At 47.5% G+C, this 25,978-nt stretch overlaps 1 protein-coding gene across 2 annotated transcripts in view; it reads right to left on the reverse strand.

Annotated features, from left to right (window-relative positions):
* LOC119396293 (transcription factor GATA-3) overlaps positions 1–25,978 on the reverse strand; it is a 257,931-nt gene that overhangs the window by 123,184 nt on the left and 108,769 nt on the right. The window lies entirely within an intron of this gene.

A 25,978-nucleotide genomic window follows, 5' to 3' on the forward strand; every position in this document is an offset into this window, starting at 1 on the left:
GCAGGAGCGCCTCGATGGCGGTAAAAAAAAATTAGAAATGGCGAAGAACTTTGGTCGGCCGACCAATGGTTCCTATTGTAACCAAGGAGGCTATGCTAGTTTCAGTATAACCTGCTTTATTGTAACCAGTACAGCCTTGGAACAGTCAGGTCCAGTGCACGAGATACTATAATCCGTATGCTTGAGCGGATTTCGCATCGAGAACATAATGTGCACCAAATATAAACGAAAAACAGTTTTTGCGGGTGAAGTACCTTTTCAGACATGCCATTTGAATCTGTTATGCAAATAAAAGTTGCTTACTGCGCAAGCTCTTATCCTGTAGCTCTACAGTCACCTATTTCTTGGAATGTTGCGTGAACAACGTCATATACTTTGTGTGCATTGACTGGGCAGTAACGTGCTCACGAAACATTGAACACGCCACTGCAACTGCTTTCAAATGAGCACGAAGTGTTTCACGTGTCGTCATTCTCTTCAGCGAATTAAGTCTTCCTCTTGATGTCCTTTTGCGTCCGAAAGAGTAACCAATGAATGGTCGCGACTCCGTGGATTTGTAGCTACTTTTCACGTTTAGGGAGTTCTTTGAGCCGAAAAAGTTAATAAAATTTCGGAGCCTGATTTATCGGTGCCCTTAGGATACAAGACGATCCTTGCTTATTAATATGATAGGTAACTAGTACCCGCAGGACACTGTTAATATACGTGATGTCAAAGCAATCTAATGCAGACAACGTCAATAAATATCGCAGGTGACACAGGCTGCTGTCTTTTATTATCTTCACGTCGCTTCTGGCGTATACCTAACTAACAGTTAACAGTTAACCCAGTAATGTATAGACTCTTATAGAACTACGCACTCTCCCGTCTAAATCCGCTCAGTTCGTAAAATCACATCTTTATTGCTCTGATGTAAATCAAAGCACGCGAATAAGACCAAGCTGGCACTGCACTGCCCAGCGGGAATGCAGGCTGTGAATATACTTGCCGATCGAGATCGGTTATCCCCGACTAAGGAGATCGATGAGGACTAAACGATGCGAGATACGATCGGCATTGTTTTGTGAATATATAATTAAAAAGAAGATGTACGTCTTCAAGTTGCCTCTGAGATCACTGGATTAAAAACCCTCTCGGAAGTAACACGTCCACACGGTGCCATCGTCGTCCACGCAAGTATTCAAGTGAGACATCAAGGTGATATGTTAGCCATTATGGCTGTCGCGTCTGTTAGATATAATATGTATATGCGCGTGTCAGGCACGTTCATTTACTTTTTGTTTGCCGGTATATAGACGCCGAAACAGCAATCCACTTTATAGCCGAAGGCGCTTCGCGTACAGTTGTGTTCGCATAAAATGCGATATGGCTGTAACTCAGGAACCGTCGTTCTTTTTACTGATGAATTAAAGCGAAGTAGAACGCCTCAACAACCAAATCACCTCTAAAAATAAAGGCTTCATTACGTCCTGTGACTTTTGCCTATGCTGAGAGCGTTACTGTACGCGATCTTTTAAAGTGAAGTGACATTTACTACGATGTAATTTGACGGTCCTGAGTACTTCAATAATAATAATAATAATAATAATAAGAAGAAGAAGAAGAACGTTTCTCTAAGGACCGTATACGTGTGGTCGCTGTTACATTTGTGCTCAAGCTTTTCATACGAGGTGTATGAACTCTTTCAGTCATAGTTAACGTGTTCATACGAAATATACTAACAGTGCCCGACGCAAACTACACAGCTTGACAGCACATGTATCAATTGTTGTAAAGCGAACCCCCCCCCCCCCCCCCCCCCCCCACGTATAGAGCTCAGTAAAATGATTGCACCGCTTCAAGTAGTAACTACATGAAATTCATCTTTTCGACGTTTCTCAAACATCCGGCGTCGGCGCACGTACACTTCGACGCCTCAATAACGCATGAAATACGCACAGTAAATGTCGCTAATCTGAAGCATCTACAGGTGAAAAGTTCACATTTCTAACCTTAACCGCAAGACGATCGCCGTGCGGCTTTGCATGCTGACGCGAGAAAACGCGTCGGAAATACACTCCATGTGGTTGCCTCGTCGCGGAAAGATGCAAGCGCGCACGTGCAAACACGCGATTCAAGCGAGCAAGCGAGCACGTATACGCACTCGAGGCGACGACAGACGAAACGATATACATAATACTCTCGAGAGTCGCATAAAATCGCAGATATGCAGCGCCTGTAAATTTTCTTCTCTCTCCATGAGCTCGTCCCCAAAAACGATTAACTTATTCTAGACATAAATCTGACGGCAGCGTCTACGTCCTAAGCACCGTATAGACGCCGGGGTTTTATAGTTATGATAACGCTAAGTGCAGTCAAGTGGAAGATTGCCAACAAGCGCTCTCTCTCTCTCTCTCTCCTCTCTCTCTCTCTCTCTGCGTGTCTGGCTGTTTGTTGCAATAAAACGGAAGAACGGGCTAGTTGTTTACACTTCAGTGCGAAACTTTTTGCGCACACTAAGCGAGGACAAAGCAAAAAGGAACGCATAGATCAGCGCAGACTAAAATTTAATTTTGTTCCTATTACAGCGCATACGTACCCTCAAGGATACGTAGACTGCGCTTGTCTATACGTATAGTGTTCCATTTTGTTTTGTCCTCGTTTAGGGCGCGTAAAAAGTTCCACAATGACAATGTTAGTTGCCTGCAGTATAGTGACGTATAGTGAGTGTCACTGCATATGTTGTGAGTACATTGTCCAGTAGGTAATCGGTAGACTCGACAGTCGATAGCCTAACTTATGTTACGTCGCGCTGTATGGAAATGTGTGCACCTTTCCATGCAGCGGCTGCACCGTAAATTATGTCTGTCCGTCCGTTCGCTGTACCTTTCGTTAGTCGGCTGGGTTCCTTTGCTTTATTTGCTTCATTTTGTTTTGTCTTCATCACGTATGCCGAGATGGTCGTAAATTGTTTCCCGCTTCTCTTGTACTGGGCAAAATGTAACATGCTCTGCTGTACGTGACACTACGGGCTTCCGTAATGATCGTGAAAAGAAATGCTTAATTACGTATTGTTGTTTCAATTGTACACCCGTAGGAAGGTAGCCATAGAAGCCGGCTAATCCAATGCATATATAGTTGAGAAGTTTGCAGCTGTCCACTTTTTTTTCGTAAATAGAAACGTTTTCTGCCAGTGAACGTACGCACGGGGAATTCAGGCAAAGTATGTTTTCTGACTCTGCCGTCAGCAACAGATGTTTAACAAAACACAACAGACGTTTTTGTTGTGTTCTATTAACTTCAGTCATGAAGTTCTCTATGGAGGACTCGAGGGTTCGCAAGCTTCTCAATATTTGGTTTCGAATATAAGGCGCTGGCTTCTTGATGAGGGCACAATATTTCTGCTTAGACATCTGCACGGGCTTTAATCTTACACTAACACGCCCACTCACGTACGTACACACTTATACGATATTTGGTCGCGCCAGTGTGTGCATGTGTGTGTGTACGTGTTTGTGTGTGCGTGCGTGCGTGCGTGCACGTACACACGTTGCCAAGGAAATAGAAATGGCTGCGCGCGAACAATTAGCCGCTTTGTCCCCGACCGCGCGCCTAAACAGATAGCCGTGGCTGAAGTCCAAACAACTCGACGAGCCACCGGCAATTTTGTCGCAGCGGTCTTTCCGAAGATGGAGACTTCGGAAAACCCGGGAGGGGCTTTCTAAGCCTAAGTAGGACTTGTGTGGACGTTTTCTGCATTTGATCGTCATTGCCTATTGCGGATGTTTCTGGACGGAGTGCCAAGGGCAATCAACAGAACGAACGGAGAAAGAAAGAAAGAAAGAAAGAAAGAAAGAAAGAAAGAAAGAAAGAAAGAAAGAAAGAAAGAAAGAAAGAAAGAAAGAAAGAAAGAAAGAAAGAAAGAAAGAAAGAAAGAAAGAAAGAAAGACTTTACATAGAATGGAGTAATGTCGTTGTCTTCCTGCGCCATGTCTTCAGCTCTGCCTTCAGCTATAATCGTATGCCTTTCGTTTGCAAGCGAATGTGCCAGTTAGCATAAATAGTCACTCTGGATGTGTGTTATACAACTGCGCCTGCACAGCCGAAAGCAGGAAGACACGCGAAAAGCTATTTACGGCATGCAGTCACGAAATCAGTGCCATAATAAGGCAGTATATCAAGCTGAAAAAACCGCTGCGGGGTTTACCGCGCGACGATAGCAAATACCCAATTTCTGCGAACTGCCTCCCTATCTGTTTACTCCTTAGTTTGCATATTTTGACGTCGACAAGAGGCCGTTAAGCTATGCACGTATGCAACCTGCGTCAAAAGTTCTTGCGAACTGAGAGATCTGAGAAATTCCCTGAATTTCGGTACAGTTTACGATATTGCATGTGAGTGTATGTGTATAGTTTTGCTGTCTATATATAAACATTGAAACTATACAGTACTGTGTCCTTCGCATGCACTTGTACATTGCTGGAAGTGGGAATACCAGGCTATACATTCCGCTGGTGCGAAAAAGAAAGCTCAGCGCTTTTTCTCGATCCCACTGACGTCAACAAAGGGTGCTTAACCTCCGCAATGCTGATTTTAGCTGTGAACTTCTTTATTTGATAGTATTTGATCATAACAGTAACATTAAGATATTAGAGGACGGCAGAATGGGTCAGGGGAACGAACAGGGGTAGCAGGTATCCTATAGTTGACATCAAGCGAAAGGAATGGACCTGGGGCTGGCCACGTAATGCGTAGAACAGACAATCGGTGGACTGTAAGAACAACAGAATCGTTACCAAGGGATGGGAAACGCGTTCGAGGAAGGCGGAGAGTTAGATGGAGTGACGAAATTAAGAAGCCCGCAGGGTTAAATGGAAATCAGGTCGCACAGGATATGGTAAACTGGAGGTAATTGTGAGAGCCCTTCGTCCAGCAATGAACAAACAGGTTGAGAATGATGACAGTGACGGGTTATCTATCTATCTATCTATCTATCTATCTATCTATCTATCTATCTATCTATCTATCTATCTATCTATCTATCTATCTATCTATCTATCTATCTATCTATCTATCTATCTATCTATCTATCTGTCTGTCTGTCTGTCTGTCTGTCTGTCTGTCTGTCTATCTATCTATCTATCTATCTATCTATCTATCTATCTATCTATCTATCTATCATCTATCTATCTATCTATCTATCTATCTATCTATCTATCTATCTATCTAGTCTGTCTGTCTGTCCTGTCTGTCTGTCTGTCTGTCTGTCTGTCTGTCTGTCTGTCTGTCTGTCTATCTATCTATCTATCTATCTATCTATCTATCTATCTATCTATCTATCTATCTATCTATCTATCTATCTATCTATCTATCTATCTATCTATCTATCTATCTATCTATCTGAGTATATCCAACTTGTAACTTGTGAACCGTATACCGATGGTATACCGGTACAAGTCTGATCTCAGCCGCTCGTTGAACATGTAAACATGGCTCGAGGAACGCACTTCGAGGCAAGAATGTGATATGATAGGCTTGCCAGTCCAACAGGGCCGATGGCACAACGTCACAAGTCGCACCGAAGGTTGGTCGCCGTACCAGAGCGCAGCGAGGAGTTGCACTTCAGAAATTCATGCCAGTTTGCGAGCACGGATATGTCTGTCACAGAACGCGACAGGTATTCGTCACTGAAGCAAGCGGTTATACGTGTTACCTTATAAGGACCGAGTCTTGGTTTGAGTATACGCGAACTGTTGCGGATAGAGCAGTGACACGTTGCGTTGTTCTTGTCGATGTCATTGTCTCCAGATCTTCATCCATCATCGCGTGAATTAAACCGCCGCAGCATCGCGCACACAGAAAATGCATGACACCGGTGCGGACAAGATTGCGAGGCCATGCTTCACGGCCGCGTTCTCGTTAGCTCAAGTTAAAGACGGCAGGCGCAACGTGAGCGGCGTTAACCGCCTGTCTGCCTTCGCGATCTCCCGTCTAAGGACGCCTACTTATTTGCATAGCCGGCAAATTACAAATGACTGAATCGAAATTAGAGTCAGTGTTTACGAACAGCGAAAAGACGCAGTCATTATATATAGCAGCGACTCTGTTTCTGGTTCAAGTTCTTGGCCCGTTCGCCGGGTCGTAATGATCACTGTTCTCTTAGCGTCATCGCCGTTTGAGATGGTAAACGAAAACACCACCGCGGTCATTATGCAGCATCCTTCGAGATAATCACAGATGCGTGGCTTAGGACGTCATTGTACCCGTATAGTGCTGCACCAGAAGCAAACGTGTGTATGTAAAAATGCCTGGCTTGTTATCTGCGGCAAAAAGCCACAAGTACCGTATCATGCCGTATATATCATGCCGTAGGGAACTTCAAGTTAACTTGATATTGGGCTTATTGCTCACAGCGTTTGCTGACGTTTCGATATGTGATCTTCGTACAAGATTGGGCACTAGTATAGTGACTTTTTTTTTTGCAGACATATAGTTTCCAGCGGCAGTTGTACACATCGAGACGTGACTCCACTAAAACGTTCAATCTAACACGTTAAGACTGACAAGGCAACCTTTGACAAAGATAAGTCTGCCATGACCTCATCGCAGTTTTTGCAGACTTGTCGAGCCGACCTCTCCATCCTACCGCGTTGTGGGCACGAAACCAAATGGTGGGAGGATGCGCTACCTAACTCGTCGAGGATATATGGCTGACGCTTGGCGAAGGCAGAAATAAGGTTCAGTATTGTTCTCGCGACACACGCTTCGCTCCATGTCTTCTTTTCAACTGCGCTCTGCCTTACACAACAGGTCAATCTATATCGAAACGTCGGTCGGTCCTCCCCGTTTCTAGCTGAGGCTGCTAAGCCCCGTTTATCCGACTTGTATCCCACAGCAGCAATGTAGGTTACACACACTGCGCAATGAGCAGTGAAGAAAGCGAACGAAACAAGAAATCTGCGGCGGCGAACACCAGGAGCTAGCTGCGGTGGCCTCGACCCACCGGGAACCCCCTGACGGCGTCTATGGCGATGGCGGCAACGGCGGAAGCGATAGCAGCGCAAACACGCAGCGGCTCCGCGGCGCCATTTAGTGGCGCGTGCATAATGAGAAGCGGGCATGGCCGAGAGAGAGAGAGGAATAAGTGAGAGGCACCGAGTCAACGTTGCACCGAGTAGTAGCGCCCGTCAGCGCGCGCGCGTGTGAATTGCGCCTCCCGGGCGCGCACGGCGCAGTCGGCCGTTCTCTTCCAGCTGTTTCGCGCCATCGGCGATGGCGACAGCGAACGCATTTCTGCCGCAGTTTCGTTCTTCCGTATTTGCGCGTTGCGCAAAAGCCGCAATTCAACGTATAGGGCTACGTTTCACCGGGACATGACCAGCGTTCGTCTAATGTCAAGCCTATACATTGGCGCGACTTCGTGTGCTGCCAGGATAGCGTTGCCATTCTTGCTGGTATTTATTTTTTTAGAGACGTAACGTAAGCCCTGACTGTTTCGTTGCGCTACCCATTGCGCGAAACACGACAGGCGAATGAAGTCATACAAAAACTTACGTGAACTACGTCACCAATCACCTCATGCTAGACGTCATATGGCGGCATTCCATGATGCAGTGTCCTTTATGTACAGAGCTTTATAAATATCTTGTTCTTCCTTAGCTGACCTTTGCCCCTTCACTGTGTTTACCTTGTGGTTGCGCTTGGTATACACAACCAAACTTTTGTCACAATCCGCCGCCGTCTTCGCGCCGACGACGAAAGCACCAATGTCAATGCATGCCAACGACAAAGAATATAATTTTTTGTGCAATAGACGGACGCCGCTACACGTGTGTTAGCGCATCACCCTTTCCTCTCTTCTATTCTTTTTTTTTTTTCGCGCTTGCAAACAAGGTGCAACGTGGTCAGCCTCTGTGCCTTTCCCTTGCTCTCTCCCTCCCCCCCCCTCTCTCTCTCTTCTTGCCGCTGAATCAGCCCGCTTTAGCCCTCGCTTCGATACGAGTATACCGGTGACAGTAAAAACCTTTAGTTCTATAAAATTTTTTGTGTCGAAAATACACGCGCGGGTGGTCCTGTACGTGTATACACGAATACATTCGGTGTGCACTCGAGTCCCTGGTGTTTTTGGTTAGTGGCCACTGTTAACGACAAGAAAGCAGCGAGAGAGAGAGAGAGAGAAAAGAACACACCGCGACAGATCACGTGTCCATCAGGCGAATGCGTTCTTGCGATTGAGGACAAGGCGGCGAGCAGCGCGACGAACGGCGATGGCTCACTGCGAAACCTTTCCTCCTCGTCCGCGCGTGCGCTTAAGTGTCCCGGCACGAGCCGCCCCGTTTAACGGTATTGGGCCATTAATCAGCGGTATGGTGCAAGAGGCCCCGTGGGTTTGTCGGGATTTCGGGGCATTCCGGCGTGCTCGCGTCAGAGGTTTACGTTGTAGTGGCTCTGCGTGTGCGTGTTCCGAGAAGGCATTTCACAAGGTACGTGTGGGTTGTGATGAATGCTGTTTACCAGAGCAGCGGCCCGCTACTGCGACTGTGGTTGACTTCCGCGGTTCTTTCTTAGCCTTTCTCGCCAGTGTTGCGTGGGATGATCAAGACCGTGAACGTGCAGACGCCCGCTCCGCGCGTTTGTTCAACACTCTTCTTTCTCTAGCGTTCTTTTATGCCTCTAGTCAGGCCCGTAGCCAGGAATTTTTTCGGGGGGGGGGGGGGGGCACTTGCTGAAATCCTTGAAAAACGCCAATTTTCATGATTTATTTTCGATAAAACACCATGTGTCATCAAAATTTCGGGGGGGGGGGGGGGCTCTGTATACCTTCCTGCATAGGCGTGCGCGCAGGGAGGGGCTGGTGCCCCCCCCCTAGTCACTTAAGAATAGGGGGGCGCTAAGTCTGCCCCATACATTGAGTTAATAGGGGGGGGGGGGCTTCGCTGAACCATCTCCCCCCCCCCCTCCCCCGCCCTGAAGAGGAACCCTGCGCCCGCCTATGCCTTCCTGGCATAGCTGAACTGAGCATTCTTGAGGGCAACAGAAGATAGCGCAAGCCTTCATTTCCTTACAACATCCACATACCACCCCAGTGTTGCCGCCATATTTAGTCATTTCGCTAGATTTTCGAATATCCTGCGGCATCCATAGTTCTTCATTCACACTCCTTGAAGTATTTTCTTTGTGTAAATCACACTAACGTTTGGTTATGTTATCTAAACTGTGTTTAATTTATTGTCACATTTATTGCTTATTGATGCTGTTGCTTTTTGATTTTTGAAACCTTGTGTATTGAAATTTCAAGTTTCTTCAAGTATTTTACATGTCTTACATTAGCGTTTGTTTATGTCCTCTACGGTTTGTTTGATTTGTCAGACACATATATGCTTCATTGATTTCATTGCTGGGCAAACTTTCGCTCATATATGTTTTCCTGTACACACATGTTTTGCGTGTAGAAACTCATTTATGCTTACTTTTTATTGACTTTTTATTTACACTGAGCACTGTGTCATTTTGGTGGGTTTTTGGGTTTACAGGGGGCAGGCGCTTTGTCAGGCTTTTATGCCTTTTCGCCGGTCCCCTAGGCAAATTGTACCTTTTTTTTGCTTTTTGCCTGAAATAAAATTCTACTTCTACTTCTACTTCTTCAACTCGTGGACCGAGTATAAAGGCCTCTGCTGACGTTATAGAGTAAGCTCAACAACGCAAGCGGGCAAGGGGCAAAAGACGAGAAGGCTACACGATACCAAGTGATGTATGTATGTATGTATGTATGTATGTATGTATGTATGTATGTATGTATGTATGTATGTATGTATGTATGTATGTATGTATGTATGTATGTATGTATGTATGTATGTATGTATGTATGTATGTATGTATGTATGTATGTATGTATGTATGTATGTATGTATGTATGTATGTATGTATGTATGTATCTGCGCGTGTACTTTAACCTACGTGCTGTTTCAACCACTAGACAGTCTATATAGAAGTCGAATAATCAAACCAACTGCTTGTTCATCTCATCTTTCGTCTCCCCCGTCTACTTCCTCTCTCCTCAATCGAACCGTTGCTCATTTATCAGATGCATGGCAGCGATCTGCGAAGAGACCCGCGGGTAAACAATGGAACACGAAACGCAAACAAGACGCAAATGAGGAACTGCACGCTCTAATGGCATACACGTTCGTCTCGCATTCGGCCTCCATCCTTCCCGGCTCGCATTATTCCGTGCACCGCGGCTGCGTGGAAACTTGAGTACGTGCGGCTATACGTTTCATTCAAGAAGGTGGGATCTGATTTCGCGACACTGCAGTTCAATTAAGCCCGCTGCGGTTCGACTGTACCAGCAAGCGTGTCTTTGCCAAGAGAGTTCCGGCAGATGCAGGTACTCGAGAGACGCTTTTGATTAAGTAAATGCTTCGAGATAAGAACACATGTCTGCTGTCCAGACAGTAAGTTGGCGACCGAACGCACGTTATCTCTCTCTCTTTCTCTCCACTTTCGCTACGCTGCACGGAACTATAGCGACTGCGGGCGAGGGAGAACGACCTGCGTGGCTGGCCGCTTTCGCCGATGGCTATCGGCGAGAAATGGGGCTCAATTTGCGCGCTCCCGAGATGTGGAAGAAGGCGAGGAGGAAGGTAACACCGCTGGCAAGTTGAGGAGGAAGGAGAAGAAGAAGCAGGAGCGGTGTAGAGCAACGGGGCGAAAAACGGCCGTAGCGTTCGCTGTCTCGAAGACTCGCGTAGCACGGCACGCTTCCGTACTGGAAGCAAAAACGGTCGACAGCCGCGCTTGCAGAAGACGGTGCCGGGCTATGGCAAACGACGACGACGACGTGCCGAACGATATTGCCACAGACACACGATTGCTACCGCGGCCGGGGCACCGCCCCTGGCGTGGCGGCGGGGTGGGATAAATGCCTATCACCGCAAGCAAGCGCGTGCACGCCCTCACTCGCAGCAGCGTGAAGTCGTCCACGCCACGTCCACGCCATCGTTTGACGCGGCGCAGACAAAACGGGCCGCTCGCTTCTGCCCGCTTCTCGATCATCGAGCGGCGCCCCACCCACGATGCCGCTGCATGCCGCTGACTGCCAGTGCTGTTGAGTCCTTGCCTCCCGTCTCAGGGCCAGCGTGCGCGTTTACTATCTTTCTGACACACGCTACTTACTGTGCATAGGTACTGTATACTACAGCGGGAGGTGTATAGTTATGGAAACCACACCATGATCTAGCTGCATGATACAAAAAGGATGCTGGAACCGCTCAGTATCCGATGGAGTAGTAGGAGATGGTGATTATGGCGAAGTAGCGACGCATAGGGCTAAAAGAAAAGGGGTATAGATGGGCTTCATCGGTTGTGCGTTGTTACCTCTTCCCTGGGCATGCTTGTACGTCCGACGGGGTAATATATCACCGGCAGTCGGTGGGTTGTGAGGTTGTTTTTTTTTTTTTTTTGTGCGCAACTTTCAGAGTTGGGCTCGCGATGATAAATTTAAGCTCCTGTGTCCTCGCTCGACGCACGTTCTGTTCCATGTCCCGAACGGCCAGCGAGTCTCTTCGCGATTTCACACTTGTGCGTCCTCTCGATCGGTGAGCTGTGAAGATGGGAATGTGTGCAAAGGTCTCAGCGACAGTATATTAATCTCGTTTTCGTAAAATACCGATTCGCGTTTTGTACTTCATAACCGTTCCAGGATTAAAAGGTGACAGGAGATTAAAAACCAAAAACAAAACAGACTCTTAATGCAACGTAAAACAACAATGCAACAATGCAGTGACATGTGCATTGCGCTGACTGAGGTGTGCTTTCTTTTTTTATGAAGCGGTATATAGAGGAAGAAGGTATAACTAATAACATTTGTGATTAGAATTGCCTTTTTTTTTTGTGCTGTCCACCACCTCACTCGCCACCGTTGGATAGCCTACCATATGGTGTTCGATTCAAATGGTGAGTACGGTGTTCACAGACAAGAAAAACATCCATCAAAACGTTACGTGTAGTATAATAGGGAAGTCCAATACGGGCGATTATTGAGCACAAGAAAAACAAAAGGTCACTACTTTATACACTCCAATCGCCTAAGAGATGCCACACATCCTGCCGCGTGGCAATGAACAATATTGCGAACCAGCAGCGAAGATAATCTCATTGATTGACTGAATGATTTATTGTCTTTCAAATTTCGATTCTTGCTTCCTGTCTCGTATCGATAGCTGCTGAAACGAGGTATGAGACAGAGATTCCGCGATCGCATTTCCAGCAACTGTGGTGCGCAAGAACAAGTGTACTAGTTTATGTACACGCAAAACTTGTATGCAATTCGACTCCCAGAAAGGAGGAAAAAGAACGATCCGAATGAAGCGACAATAGATCACAGCCGTGTGCGCCCGTACAGTATAGAGTGCCAAGGCAGAAAGGAAGGCAGGTCCTACCGAAGGTTGCCTTTCAGTCAACAGGTTCGAAGTGATGGATGGACACATTTCGTCCGTGACTTGCACGGCACCGGTGCGAAAGCGGTGCAGATGCAGAGGATGAGGGGAGGTGTAACAGAATGGGGCATAATAGAGACAAGACGGATGCCCTATGCACGTGCACGCCTCGTGGCTTGCATTCGCAAACACTGAATTCCACACCACCAGCCGTCTTCAATAGATACACACCACTGCTATACTGTATGCCTTGCCATGTGCGTGGAGGCAATTGTTTTCAGTGCCTGAACTGGTCCAGTGATCGATTATGACTGGTACCTACGTTCCGGTGCGCACCGTAATTCGAATAGTAACGTGAATAACGCGGAATAACCGGGTCAGTCTCACACAAAGATTGTTGCCGCCTACAGATCAGCAAAGCAGTTTCTGTTCAGGATCCTCATCACTTCTCGCGAACAATCCTGCATTATGACTGTATATGGTTGTGACAAGCGTCACTTTGCGCTGTGAATTACAGTGAACGTGTGCATGTCCTATCTATCTATCTATCTATCTATCTATCTATCTATCTATCTATCTATCTATCTATCTATCTATCTATCTATCTATCTATCTATCTATCTATCTATCTATCTATATCTATCTATCTATCTATCATCTATCTATCTATCTATCTATCTATCTATTCTATCTATCTATCTATCTATCTATCATATCTATCTATCTTAGAGCACTGCACGGGCTCGGGCCTACCCGAAAAACCCGAGCCCGGCCCGGCCCGTGGGCCGGGCCGGGCCGGGTAAAGCAGTTTTTCACGGCGGGCCCGGGCCGGGCTCGGGCTTGGAGCTCCGGGCTCAGGGCCGGGCCCGGGTTTTAGGTGGCGGGCTCGGGGCGGGCCGGGCTTGGACTTTGCTCAGTTCTTAAGGGGGCACTAAAGTGAAGCACTGAATTGGTTTAAGCAGATAAAGTGTACTCTGAGAACTCGAATGTAATTAATTTCATCATCACAAGTTTATTTATAGCGGAGAAAATCTAGACCAAAGTTCCGTTTTATCTGCGTGGGACTGTATTGGTCGTATTTTGGCGACATTCGCTCAACTAGATTTTCTGAAACGTGGTATATTAAGTCTACGGCCGCCTCTGAGGTCAATGTACTTCATTTCTACCGATTAGGAACTACATAGGCCCCAGTGGACGCCGTTGGAATCTGTGATGTCACGGCGCTTGCTGCGTGAATTTCAAAGTAGCGTCGCTACCCGCATTTTCTTTTTGCGGGTTTTCTCGCTTACCAAGAGTCTTGTCGCGGCGAGCGTGGTCATTTTGGAATTTTAAAAGGGTAATTTTCTTATAATAATAAACTCGTTGTTCTCTTTAGTCTCCCTCAGTGGCGTAGCAATTGAGGTGGAACAGCGGGCCCGTGCCCCCCTCCCCCCGATTTTTTTTTTTTTTTTTTTGCCATGGCATACAGAGCAAAAAATGAGATTCGACCACATCTGCCTGTCCGGGGCCGGGCAGGCAGATGTGGCGGCACCACTTCAGATCAAGGAGGTGCCGCCACCCGAAAAAAATTTCTGCCTATACGTCCCTGGTGTCTTTTTAAGTGTGTTACACATACGTTGTGCATATATATGTTCCACATTTTATCTAAAAAAAAAAACACTTTTTTTTATCTGGGGCAGGCTATTTGGAGAAGTTTTATGAGGGTCAAGTACTGAACTACTTTTGCTTCTTGCATAAAGGCTACCTCATTTATCTGAAACGGGCGAGTTTAAAGTAAGTAGACCAGTTGCTTACATAGTTAACATACCACTATTCGGTGGTTTATTAACTGCATTCGCTATTATTTTATATGCCCATTGTAATTTTGTAATCGCAGTAATAAATGTAATATAATAAGTTTATACCTCTAGCTTATATTCTCAAGAACGATCACAGAGCTCCAAAGCGGGGAAACGTTCTTGAAAGTTCCAGCCTTTCACTAAAACGCATTGAAGGACTGCGCGGGGTATACCGTTACATAGAATCCCTATAAACACACATCTTTTTCCGTCACGGCTCCCAGTGGTCATGTGACGCGAGATGGACATGCACAGCCTGCTTTGTGTGCCCACATTGTTAACGTCTGAGCTTTCGTCTAGTTATGCTATATCAGGGTTATCGAACTCACCTCAGCTAACGGGCCGCATTCACGAAAATTTACTCCAACAAGGGGACAGTGACTAAGGTGGCAGCGAGGATCAGGGAGGGGGCGGTTAGGTTGTACAAAATGTCAGCTCACGTTGCCATTTGAAAGAACACATTTCCCATACCTCATATGTGGGTCATTTCTGTAGGGGATTTGGCGGCAGGATTCCAACAACATCCTATCTCCAAGATGACTAAATTGTTTCACGGTTATGCATCAATACATGGTAACTGCAGGGGGTCCTCACGAAAAAAATGCTTTCGATCTGTCATGTCGATGTGCGGGCCGCGGGCCGCTAGCGAGAGATCCACGGGCCGCGTGCATGCCGAGGGCCTCGTGTTTGAAACCCCTGCACTATATAGTGCGAGAGCTACATGATACTGCCGCAACAGCGTTGGAATGTGCAGGAATAGCATAGGTCCACCGTACCGGGTGATGTCCCCCTTACGTCGAACCATATGGATCCAATGAGTAAACGTCGAGAAGCTTATTCGCGCATTTATAACCAAACTGGAACAAACCCCGAAATTAGACTGAAATCGCTTCGTCCACCTCCTGCCAGTCGTACCCGCGTAGCGCAATGACCACCTTCTACCGGTACAGCACCGTTAGGAAGGCATACACCATTATAATATGGGAAAAAAGAGCACGGTACAAACCGGGCATAACACACACTGCTGAAAACTGCAAGGAGAAGCCCCCAAAGAGGCGTTTTACAGATGATATTGAAGAGTGGCACGATGTTCGGGAATGAGAGAAATGAAAGGATGAGGTACAGCTGCTATGTTCATTCTGCAGAGGTCCACAAATAAATTCTAAATTTGCTCGAGTGGTGGAAGATAAGAACGACTGTTGACTCCTTCACAATCCGCAAGGCAGATGTGCGCTCCTGCGGCTAGCGCAAGCAGCGCAAGAAACTTTAGCGCGGCTGGATATGGGGTGCAACAGCGCATGCATGGCGTGCTTCAAGCCGGAATCTCTTCATAATATGATTTCTGGGACAATCGGATGTGAAAAATATATATATATAAGCTATGCCACAAAAACTGTACTAGCAGTGGTGTGATATATATGAAAAGTGTGCTTCGACAAATAATTTTTTTCTTCGTTTGGGCTGCTTATATAGACGGTTTCGCTGTTTGTAAACAAACTGGCGTGCACCGAACGGCCTGCCCAAGAAGACTTCCGGTGCGCCACTTCCGGTAATACTTTTTCAATGGTCCCGGCCGTATTTCCTGGTGTGTTTGAGTTTGTTGCTCTATTATTTCTGGCGCATTCCTTCAGATGTGTTTAGAGCGATGTCTACCGTCTGCATGAAGGGGCTCTACGACGTCGCACGGGAGAGGTACAAGCAGAAACTGCAGCCGCCAGGAGAATTGCCTGATCCGCTGGATAGAGAAGTCGTGCAATTCGGCTTTTCGACAGGAGCCAAAAACCTGCCTTTTATCACAGCCGCGAACACATTTACGTATATTCGTCTAGGCACACAACCTCACGATAAAACGCTTATTACTGCGCCTGTGTCACACCGGGCACTCTTGATAGAGATCGGCGCCGATCGGAATCGCACGCAATCCGACGTTTTCGGTGTGACTGAGATAATATAGATGAATGTACTCATGCGATGATGTCAGGTGCGGCCGAGCCACGCGAACTACTATGGTTTACTCACAAGTACAGTATTCATGAATCCAACTTTCAAGTTAACCCGCCTACATCTACTGCCCACACTCACACCGGAAGATTATTTAGCTAGAGTGGGGCGATGTCCATTGGCGGCAACAAGACAGGTGATGAGTCATTTGCTCTCACTGATGCGAACCCATTCGCAGGCGTCGCTCTCATAAAATGCAAACTCAACGGCAACAAAACACGGGCACCGCGACGTACACTGTGCAGGAATTCATGTTGAGCGCGGCTGCTTTGGTGCTCCGCGTGTTGCTTCGAACAGTACACATCACTGATGAGGTTCCAACTACAGGAAACACCTTTACGGTGAATTTTCTGCGTTAGCCAGCTTTCACGTCTTGCTATCTACTTCAGGCGTCAGCGTACTTATCTGCCACGGGTGGAAGACGACGGCGTCCGACGTGTTCTTTTTCATTGGGGACCTTCGACTAACGTCTCAGCATCGCCTCTGTGCCATTAGAGTATGCTTTGAAGTTTACTTGCCTTTGATAAAGTGGGCAGAACAAATCTACGCGCTTTTTATGGGAATCCAGTTTTCTCGCCTGATCGCTGCAATCCAGGCGCTCTTTCTGCCTTCACCTCTCGGGAAACAGAACGTTTGGCTTGCGATAGCAAATTAGCTCCGTATCGCAGACTGCATCCTGGCACTACAGGACAGTGCCCGAGTCGCGAGCGCTTCATCGGGATAATTCTATTAGCAGAAAACATCGAAACACAAGCAGCCGCGGCCAGCAACGCAGGCTAAAACCACGCTAAGACAAGGTAACAGGAAGTTTTCTAGGGCCAGTTTCCGGTCAACGCACAATGTTGCCAGAGAACGGCAAGCGCTGGCGAAACCGTCTATACGTATTTCAAACAGTACACGCGGTGCACACGATTCGTTATAATTTTTATCTAGGTTAGTCTATTTACATCGAAGGTAATAAATATTGCTTTTTCTTCGCCTATTTCTCTTGCTGTGGCAAGGCGCTACTATGCTGAAGACAGGGGCTACTTATCCAGAAGGGTGCACAATTTACTTTGTCGTTAGAGCATGTTTTAATTTTCAATGCAGAGTGCAATAAAAACGAAGTGAAGAGAGCGTAGTGTTCTCTGTCTGCATTGTTTTTATTGCGCTCCCTATCAAAACCTAACCCATGCTGTAAATCACTTTCCTTACTACAATATCTGCTACAAAACGCTCTTGATGCTCTCCATTGTATTTGCAGAAAAAATACCCCCGCTCAACTACATGTTTCCACCGTGAGCCCTTTTTTACAAGAAGTTACCGTAGGTTAAAGCATAATTGTTAGCAAAGCATGCACCAACAAAGCGTAGACATTTGCCCCTTAAAACACCTCGCTGTCGATTCCATGTACGGGCAACACCGCCTAGAATATTGGCTCGGGCCCCTGTCGGGCCCGATCTGCGGTCGGGCCGGGCCGGGCCGGGTAAGCGAAATATTTTCTCGGGTTCGGGCCGGGCCCGGGTCTCGGTTTGAGTCACCGGGCCGGGCCCGGGCGGGTAAATTTCAACGAGTTCCGGGTCCGGGCCGGGCCCGGGTCGAGAATCACGGCCCGTGCAGTGCTCTAATCTATCTATCTATCTATCTATCTATCTATCTATCTATCTATCTATCTATCTATCTATCTATCTATCTATCTATCTATCTATCTATCTATCTATCTATCTATCTATCTATCTATCTATCTACACTCTAAGCCGAAAAGGACTAAAATGGGGTATGGCATTGGTCCTTCAGGGGTCTAAATGGGCTGCCACAGATTTTGAACCATTTTTGGACCAACTGCGGGAGTAACTACAGGGGTTCAACTTTTACTCTCTAGCACTTACTCCAGTGGGTTTAAATGTTGGTCCTCGTGGAATGCTCCCGAGGGTCTAACAGTTGAACCGTCGGGACTAACCGAGAAAAAAAAAAGATGGCGGTTCTTCGCTATGTTGGCGTAATTCTCGTTATTTCCAACTGAATAAGCATTGAATGATGCAGTGCTTGCGGCACGTGTATACAAACATACAACAACACACAACCATTGCAATCTAAACACCACACGCGCCTACCATGCATCTACCGCCCGCGCTACACAGCCGAAAACCAACCATCGGCTATATATAGGCACAGTATCTCGACCTCCCATGTTGTGCCGGTGGCAGACTTCTGTTCGGCATAATAAAACAATAAACATTCGCAGCGTACGTGTAAATTTACGTGGGCTCAATGTTAGAACCGCAACACACCGATCTTTTAATATGAACCCGCCGGATTTTTAACGCTCTTTCAGTCAGCGAATTCGAATTATCAGCTGGTACTCTATCGTGTCGGCCGAACCAGCCTTAGTAATGCTGGTGCAGAAGTCCGTAAAATCCACTTATGCACACACAAACATAGAAGCGGCACTCATGCAGGAACTCCGGCGAAGCAGTGAGGCGCCCCGCCGATGCCGGCTTCTTGCCGACAACGTCGTTAGGCCTTTACGAGGAGCACGGCTGAGTTGAACGACCGCTGGCGATCACAACATGCGTCCCCTGTGCAGTTTTCGTCGTCGTTCTTTTACATACAAATGAAAAATAGAAGTCCGCTGTCCGCGACGTCTTACGGAGTGATGTAGATATATGTATACCTACAACGACGAGACGGCGCGCAGGCATGGTTCTTTCACCGTGCTCGTAAGTCGCTCGCTGTACACCGCCGACCGCACGTTGATTCGTATCGGCGCTCGCCTTCATAGATGTTTGACAACAGTTGTCGCATGAAGAGAAAGACACAGATTGAACTGTACTTTATTCCAGACGACATTATTCTCCGTGAAACAAATTCTACGCAACGTTTCTTTCACCTGCATCGGCAACGAACTCGCACCGGCCGCCGGTCGGCTTGGTGCCGACGACGTAGCGAAGCCTACTTCATATCGCTTAGTAGTTGTAGCCGGTGACTCTGCGGGAATACAACCGCTGATGAACCGCTTACTTTTGTTAGCGCTGGCAGTGTTCTTCGCAGTTCTTCCTAATCCGGCACACTGAAGCGAGAGATCCGCGGTGTCCGGACTCGAAGGCTTGCACTTGTTTGGGTCCGGCAGCTCGACAGGGAAGAAACGTGGGTGAGCGCGCTCGCTCGCTCTGTGCGCCGGCGCGAGTTGAACTTGACTCTCATAACTGCCTCTATTCGTTGTAATAGTTCTTCGCTTTCACTCTGGCGTGTAAGTCATGTAACTCGTAATCGTGCTAGCCGACAGGGCCGAGAAGTGCAGCGCGGCAGCGGGCGATCGGCGCGCAGTTACACCCCCCGTTGGTCCCCTTCTTGCCGGGCGTTTGCGCACGACACGCACTGTCTCGCATTTAAACCCTGTTGGACGAACCGTTGATCCTTTGGTTTAACGACTGCCGTTAGTCCAATTTTGCCCAGTTTCGGCTTAGAGTGTATCTATCTATCTATCTATCTATCTATCTATCTATCTATCTATCTATCTATCTATCTATCTATCTATCTATCTATCTATCTATCTATCTATCTATCTATCTATCTATCTATCTATCTATCTATCTATCTATCTATCTATCTATCTATCTATCTATCTTTTTCTCTCACCGACACGCCGAGTGTAGTGGAAGATGAGATGAGTTGCATGTTTGGCATGCGCTGACGGGATGATGCTTCCATGCGTTTTTTTTTCTTTCATATTTCTTTCATTACTGCGCCTATAGCGGCATCCGGGGAATTAAATGCAGCTGCGCCCATATTTGCAGCTTTGAAGATCACGATATTCCGCATGATGATACCAAAAGCCCTCGTTGAAGTTTGCGAATTGTCGAAAGCCGTATAAATGTGGGGGACAAAGCCATCGGTATGTGCCTCACTATCGAAAAGCTTTAATTTGGAAAATGGCATGGTAAAGGGTAACTCGCAGTTAACTAACACTGCAGCTGCGTTCAAACTTGACAATAATATACCCCGCAATGCAATGGTATCATTCGCCTGTATTACCCTGTCAATCAACCAACCGTCTAATTATGCATAAGCAGGCAGTGCAAAAAGGACTGCTCGCGATTCTTTGCAACGTACGGCAGCCACTCGATAGAAAATAGACCATAGTATTCAGACAACTTCAAAGTTTTTTTTATCGTGATTCGTTTTTGACCTACTTCACATTAACTGTAACAGTGCAACCTAAATTTCATTCCGGATTATAGAAAGCTACGTGGCTTTTAAAGAATCGCTGCTTCGAATATCACGCGAGGAATGAATTGCCAATTGGGAACAAACTCCTTGAGATCTACTGCAAGATAAACGCCACTGCGTGCCTGAGGAACACGAAACCTCCTAGACAACAACACGTCGAAGTATGAGCGACGAAGGTAAATAAAAAAAAAAGACAAAATGTGGAAACGCCGATTGGTCACCGATAACGAAATTCTACGGCATTCTGTTTCTGTCTCAAAAAATGAAGAAAGGCTTTGTAAAAATCACGAAACCGTAGCGAAGGATTGAGAAGACTAATCATCCCCTGAGGGAGCTCCGTCACATATCAGCTACAAATCGCGGGACACGCCTTTTTCTGTATCTTTCTCTTTATTTATTATTTGCGGGCACACGTATATAAATCCTTCACCGAGCGTCGTTCGTTAGCAATATCAAAAAAACTGTTTCTCTTGTCCGCAGCACTGGGGCGGGAAATAGGAAGCCTAATTGCAGCTACCTTCGCCGCGCCATGCCGCAGCCGTCTTAGCCGTAGGCGTTGCACGCCGTCTCGCGGACGGAAAAAGAAGCTAAACGCAGCGGCAAGCGCCGGATTTTGCACACCCGACTAGCCCGTTACAAACGGGACCCCTCTCCTCCATCGCTACCTCTTTTAGTAGTGGGTAACCTCGCAGGACGATCAAGTTGTCGGCGCAATGTTTGCGTCTGCGTATTCGAGCGCGCGTATATATATATACTTGTCGGGCAGTCACGGAGTCCCGTTGAACGATCACACACACGTTCGCTTTGTATGTATCTGTACGCGCAGGTACGAAAACGTACATACACTGGCCGCCGGCTTGACCGAGTGTCCGTAATCGGCGGCAATCATCTGAAGAAAAGTGACCCGATAAGATCGCGGATGCCGATAGCCGCTTGTTAGTGGTGCCAAGGTGGGCGCCGCTTTCGGCAGTCTATCAGGTATATAGTGGCGATCATTTTTCTGTTTTAGCATCGCGACGTAGCGTGCTTTTGCTGAGGAGTCGTCAAAAGAAAGACAAAAAAAAAGGAGGGCGCGGTGTATAGTATACGTACGCACGCACGCACACCAAACGGAGCTGCTGCCGCCTGGAGGACGGCATCGCCAGCGCCGCTAAGGCTTATCCGCTTTCTTTTTCCGGTTGATTGCGGGTCTTGGTGTCGGTGTGCCGCGGCGTGGTGCTGTGTACGAGACGGCAAGGTCTTCGACACGAACGAACGGACGAAAGATCTCGCTGGCGTTGGAAAGAAGGCGGTGGTTGGGGAGCAGGCCGGGGGCACCGTGTAACGACCTCGGTATGGGGGGAAGCGAAAGTGAAAAATTATGTGGCGCACGAGAGCGAGCGCTATGCATGCATCTCTGTGTGCTTCTTGTCGTGAAGAGATTTGTGTGCTAAAGTTTCGGCGAAGGTTAGTTCGCTCTCTCTCTCTCTCTCCTCCACCCCCGATAATTGCGCATGCGTCATAAGGCCACGCTCAATAGCCTCTTATATATAGGTGACCATTGGAACACAAGGTCGTTCAAGGACACACCTTCTATGCATGCCCTCTTTCAGAAGGTTCCGGCTGCGTCCCGTTGTATAGCAACTGGAGGGTGCATGAATGCACGACGAGCGGCTGCACTGCATCCATTTCTATATGCATGGGCATCTATCTATGCAAGGGCAGTCGTAGGCCCCAGTGCGTGCCTTTCCGATCGCTTCTCCCGTGCTCTGAATGTAAATGGCGCGCGTGGCCAAGCGCAGACCTCGGCAAATGTTTATAGGCGAGTGGCATTATCATTAAGAAATTACGGCGAGCTCTGCGGGACCTTAGTGCATGGGCAGTGAATACGTGAACTCGGCAGTGTGTTGTGCTGTAGCGTGCTCTATATTGCTGAGCAAGTAGCGCAGATTCCTGCAGTTTTTTTCATTGGTAGAGTATCGAGCCGTGAGTATACGTGCGCCTTTTCTGTGCTTTCATGCAGACTTAAAAAACGCGTAGACCACATGACCGTGGATGTTCAGCGCCGTCAGTTAAACCGCTAAAGGCATGGCGTTCATGCTCCGCGTGTCGCTTGTTATGTAAAGTGAAGCAAATGCGCGTTTGTGTTTTCGGTGAAACCATGCAAAAAGAGAACCACGGCCCGTGGTATGATTGCGAAAGAGTTCGTGCTGTTCGCCAAAGTGTTCTTCAGCGATTATCGCCTTTAATAAACCTTATCACACGTACTGTCACCTGTGATGCATATTATAACGTTCCACTCTCTGCAGACTCTCTGCAGACATGCCTGACACATGTAGTCCCGCATACAGTGCACCGTGCCCCCCCCCCCCCCCCCCCCGCTCCCGAATTTTCTTTTCTTTTTTTTTTTTGTTTGCCATGACATACACAGTCCAAAATGACACTCGACCACATGTGCCTGCCCGGCCCCCACTTCCGATCAAGGAGGTGACCCCACCTCACCCCCTCCCCCCCCCCAAATTTCTGCCTACGCCCCTTCCCACGCCCCTGCCCGCGCCCCTGCCCACATATACATTTGCTGACACTTACTCCACCTGCCATGTGAAAAATCCTAAAATCTATAGTTGAAATAAGAAGGGGAGGGAAGCTAACGCTGGTCACGATAAAAATTGAAGTAACTACTTCATTTGTGGTCAAGATGAGTCAGTCCTGATTTAAACGAGTTGGCGTACATACCATACTCTGTAATACCGCACACCGTCAGTTATGAGTATGCATCGATTACATATCAACCGCCTTGTCATGCTTGTCGAAGCATGAAGCTGAAGTCAATATACGACGCAGTGTGAAGCCTTCGGTATAAACAGTTTCTTAACAGTGCACTTGCAACAGAAGCACTGTTCGCATTGTCTCAAAGCCCTTCGCCGTTATGCTGGGTGAGCTTTCGGGAGACAATAGCGGTGACCTTACACAGGAAAATGGGCATCGCATTGCGTAACGAGACAAGCAGTGGTTAAGCGACATAAGGACCTGCATGGCGGCGACCTTCGTTGTTCCGTATTCCGCCTCTTATAATACGTGCCCCATCGAAGGTCACGATATACCCTGCACCAGTCCGCTCTGTTTGATTTCGCCCCGAGCTTTCCATTTCTAGCGATATCGATCGCACGTGTGTACACCTCGCGCGAAGCCCTGGCCATCAAGATATTATACTTAATCACGGGGTCTTCTAGGAGGACTTCAACCTTGTACGTTTCGAAGTGTCCTCGGTGTCGTGACCGCAACTCAAGGCTCAAGTACTCGCAGCGCTTGCTGTATCATGGCTCGAGATCATGGTGCGATCTCTCGAGTGATTGCGATCTCTGTGTCCGTGACGACAAGAGAGATAATGCAAGGTTACTGCGTATATACTCAAGATCCAGAAGAGCGCCGAACGTGACGGGGAGGTAAATTTGGTGGTGGTAATCATGTCCTTGCATGCGATCTGCATGACTCGGTTATTCATTTATTTTTGCTGTTTTTTTTAAACGGTAACCTTCGGAGCTTTCGTCAGCATTACTTATGTGTAAAATGGCAGCGCAAAAATGTCACACAAACAGACGACGGGAGCACACACATAGGTGCGCGAATAGAAGACACGTGTGTGTGTGTGTGTGTGTGTGTGTGTGTGTGTGTGTGTGTGTGTGTGTGTGTGTGTGTGTGTGTGTGTGTGTGTGTGTGTGTGTGTGTGTGTGTGTGTGTGTGTGTGTGTGTGTGTGTGTGTGTGTGTGTGTGCAGGTGCACGCAGTCGAAGGCGGGCGGAGTAATATTAACGCGCCGCAGGCGCACACATGCGCGCGGTCACGCCGTTATAGCAGCATGAGCAGTGCAGCGAAGTGATTGACGCTCGTTCGAAGCATAGAGCAGTGTATAGGGCTCATTAGCGGCGCCGCGTCACGTGTACCAACGCTCGCATGCACACACGCACGCACACACGCGCACACAAACACACAGCCTGACGTGGTGCACGGCGCTTAATGCTGCTCGCTTTCTATCGCGTGGAACCGGTCCTCACCAAACCTGCGCAGTGCCCACACCCCGTCCAGGAGTCGGTTCTAAAGGTATACCATGTATATAAATACTTGCTCGGCATTCTTCCTGGCCATATATTGATCGGTGCTTACGTTTCCATTTACTCCGTCCGCTTTTCTCCTTTCGGATCGTGCATATAATCGCGCTGTTCACGGTGCGTTATGGTTCGTCCCGATGAGCTTCGCGTGATTTGTTATAGAGCAGAACCGATTGCTTCCTGAGATGGAGTGGAAGATGGACGAATGTTTCGTTGAATGATCTGCTTGTGCAGCATGCGTTTGTCCTTCCTATATGGAGCATATTAATGCGGTCTAAATATTGTACATCTAATCCGCTTTCCCCGTCCCAGTGTCGGATAGCAAGGTAATTGAAAACTCTCTACCTTGATGTCTCCTTGCCTCTTATCAACGTGCGTCGAGAAATGTCGTGTCAGCGATAACGATGAAGCTCTAAAGCACCGTTTAAAGCGATAGCGCTGCCGGTGAAATTGATGTTCTTGTTTGAACGGTTGCATAAGCAAATCTTAGGGGGCGTAAAGATACCCGCAGCACTAAGAACTCTTACCTACCCTCACTTTTTACGATTTGGTCACCTCAAGGGGCGTTCGACGAGACTTCTTTTATTTGTTTGCTTTCCTTTTTTACCATTTCGCGCTTTCGAAAACCCGAAGTGTGCATGTGTTTTCATGTGACAGGCCGAAATCATCATTCAGTATCGATGCGAACTAGGGTTGATACCAGTGCCAGCTTACTAGTGTACTAGTTTCAACGCTTTTTCGCCGTTGTCCGGGTGGCATCGCTAATGACATGTTGAGCTTCAGGATTGGCTGAAATATCCTCCTACGAACATTCTTTTAGCGTAAAACGTTTTTTTGAATATAGGCGCTGATGCGTGATCGTTTATGTAAAAACTGAACATGTACCCCCTGAATGCGCATTCATCATATTAAACAGGCTTATTTAAAGCTGAGTTGGCTCTAAACATATTAGCCTACAATCGGTGTCGACGTGGGAGACCCCCCGCTTCACAGTAGCATTAGGAAAACACTAAGTGAGAGAACGGAAAATGAAGCCAGTGTGGGAGTTTATTACTGCCGCGAGCTTAAGTGTGTTACATTTCAAAACGCGTGCAAAGTGTGTACGGGATCGTGCGTGCGTGCGTGCGTGCGTGCGCGCGCGCGCGTGTGTGTGTGTGCGTGTGTGTGCGTGCGTGTGCGTGTGTGCGAACGTGCGTGTGTGTGTGTGTGTGCGTGCGTGCGTGCGGGTTTCAGACACTCAATTGACAATTGTGCGTTGAGCGTACTCCATAAATTGGTCTTTCACAACAGAAAATATCTTGAGAACCCGGCCTCACAAGCTAATCATTCGAGAAAGTAATACGAGGAGAACACAAAGGGGCTTGTATGGACATATATCAGCTGGCATTGAGCGCTGGCAACGCCCTTAGAATAGCAACTTCACTGCG

The sequence above is a fragment of the Rhipicephalus sanguineus genome, chromosome 6 (genome assembly GCF_013339695.2).
Source record: "Rhipicephalus sanguineus isolate Rsan-2018 chromosome 6, BIME_Rsan_1.4, whole genome shotgun sequence".
In the NCBI taxonomy this organism is placed as follows: domain Eukaryota; kingdom Metazoa; phylum Arthropoda; class Arachnida; order Ixodida; family Ixodidae; genus Rhipicephalus; species Rhipicephalus sanguineus.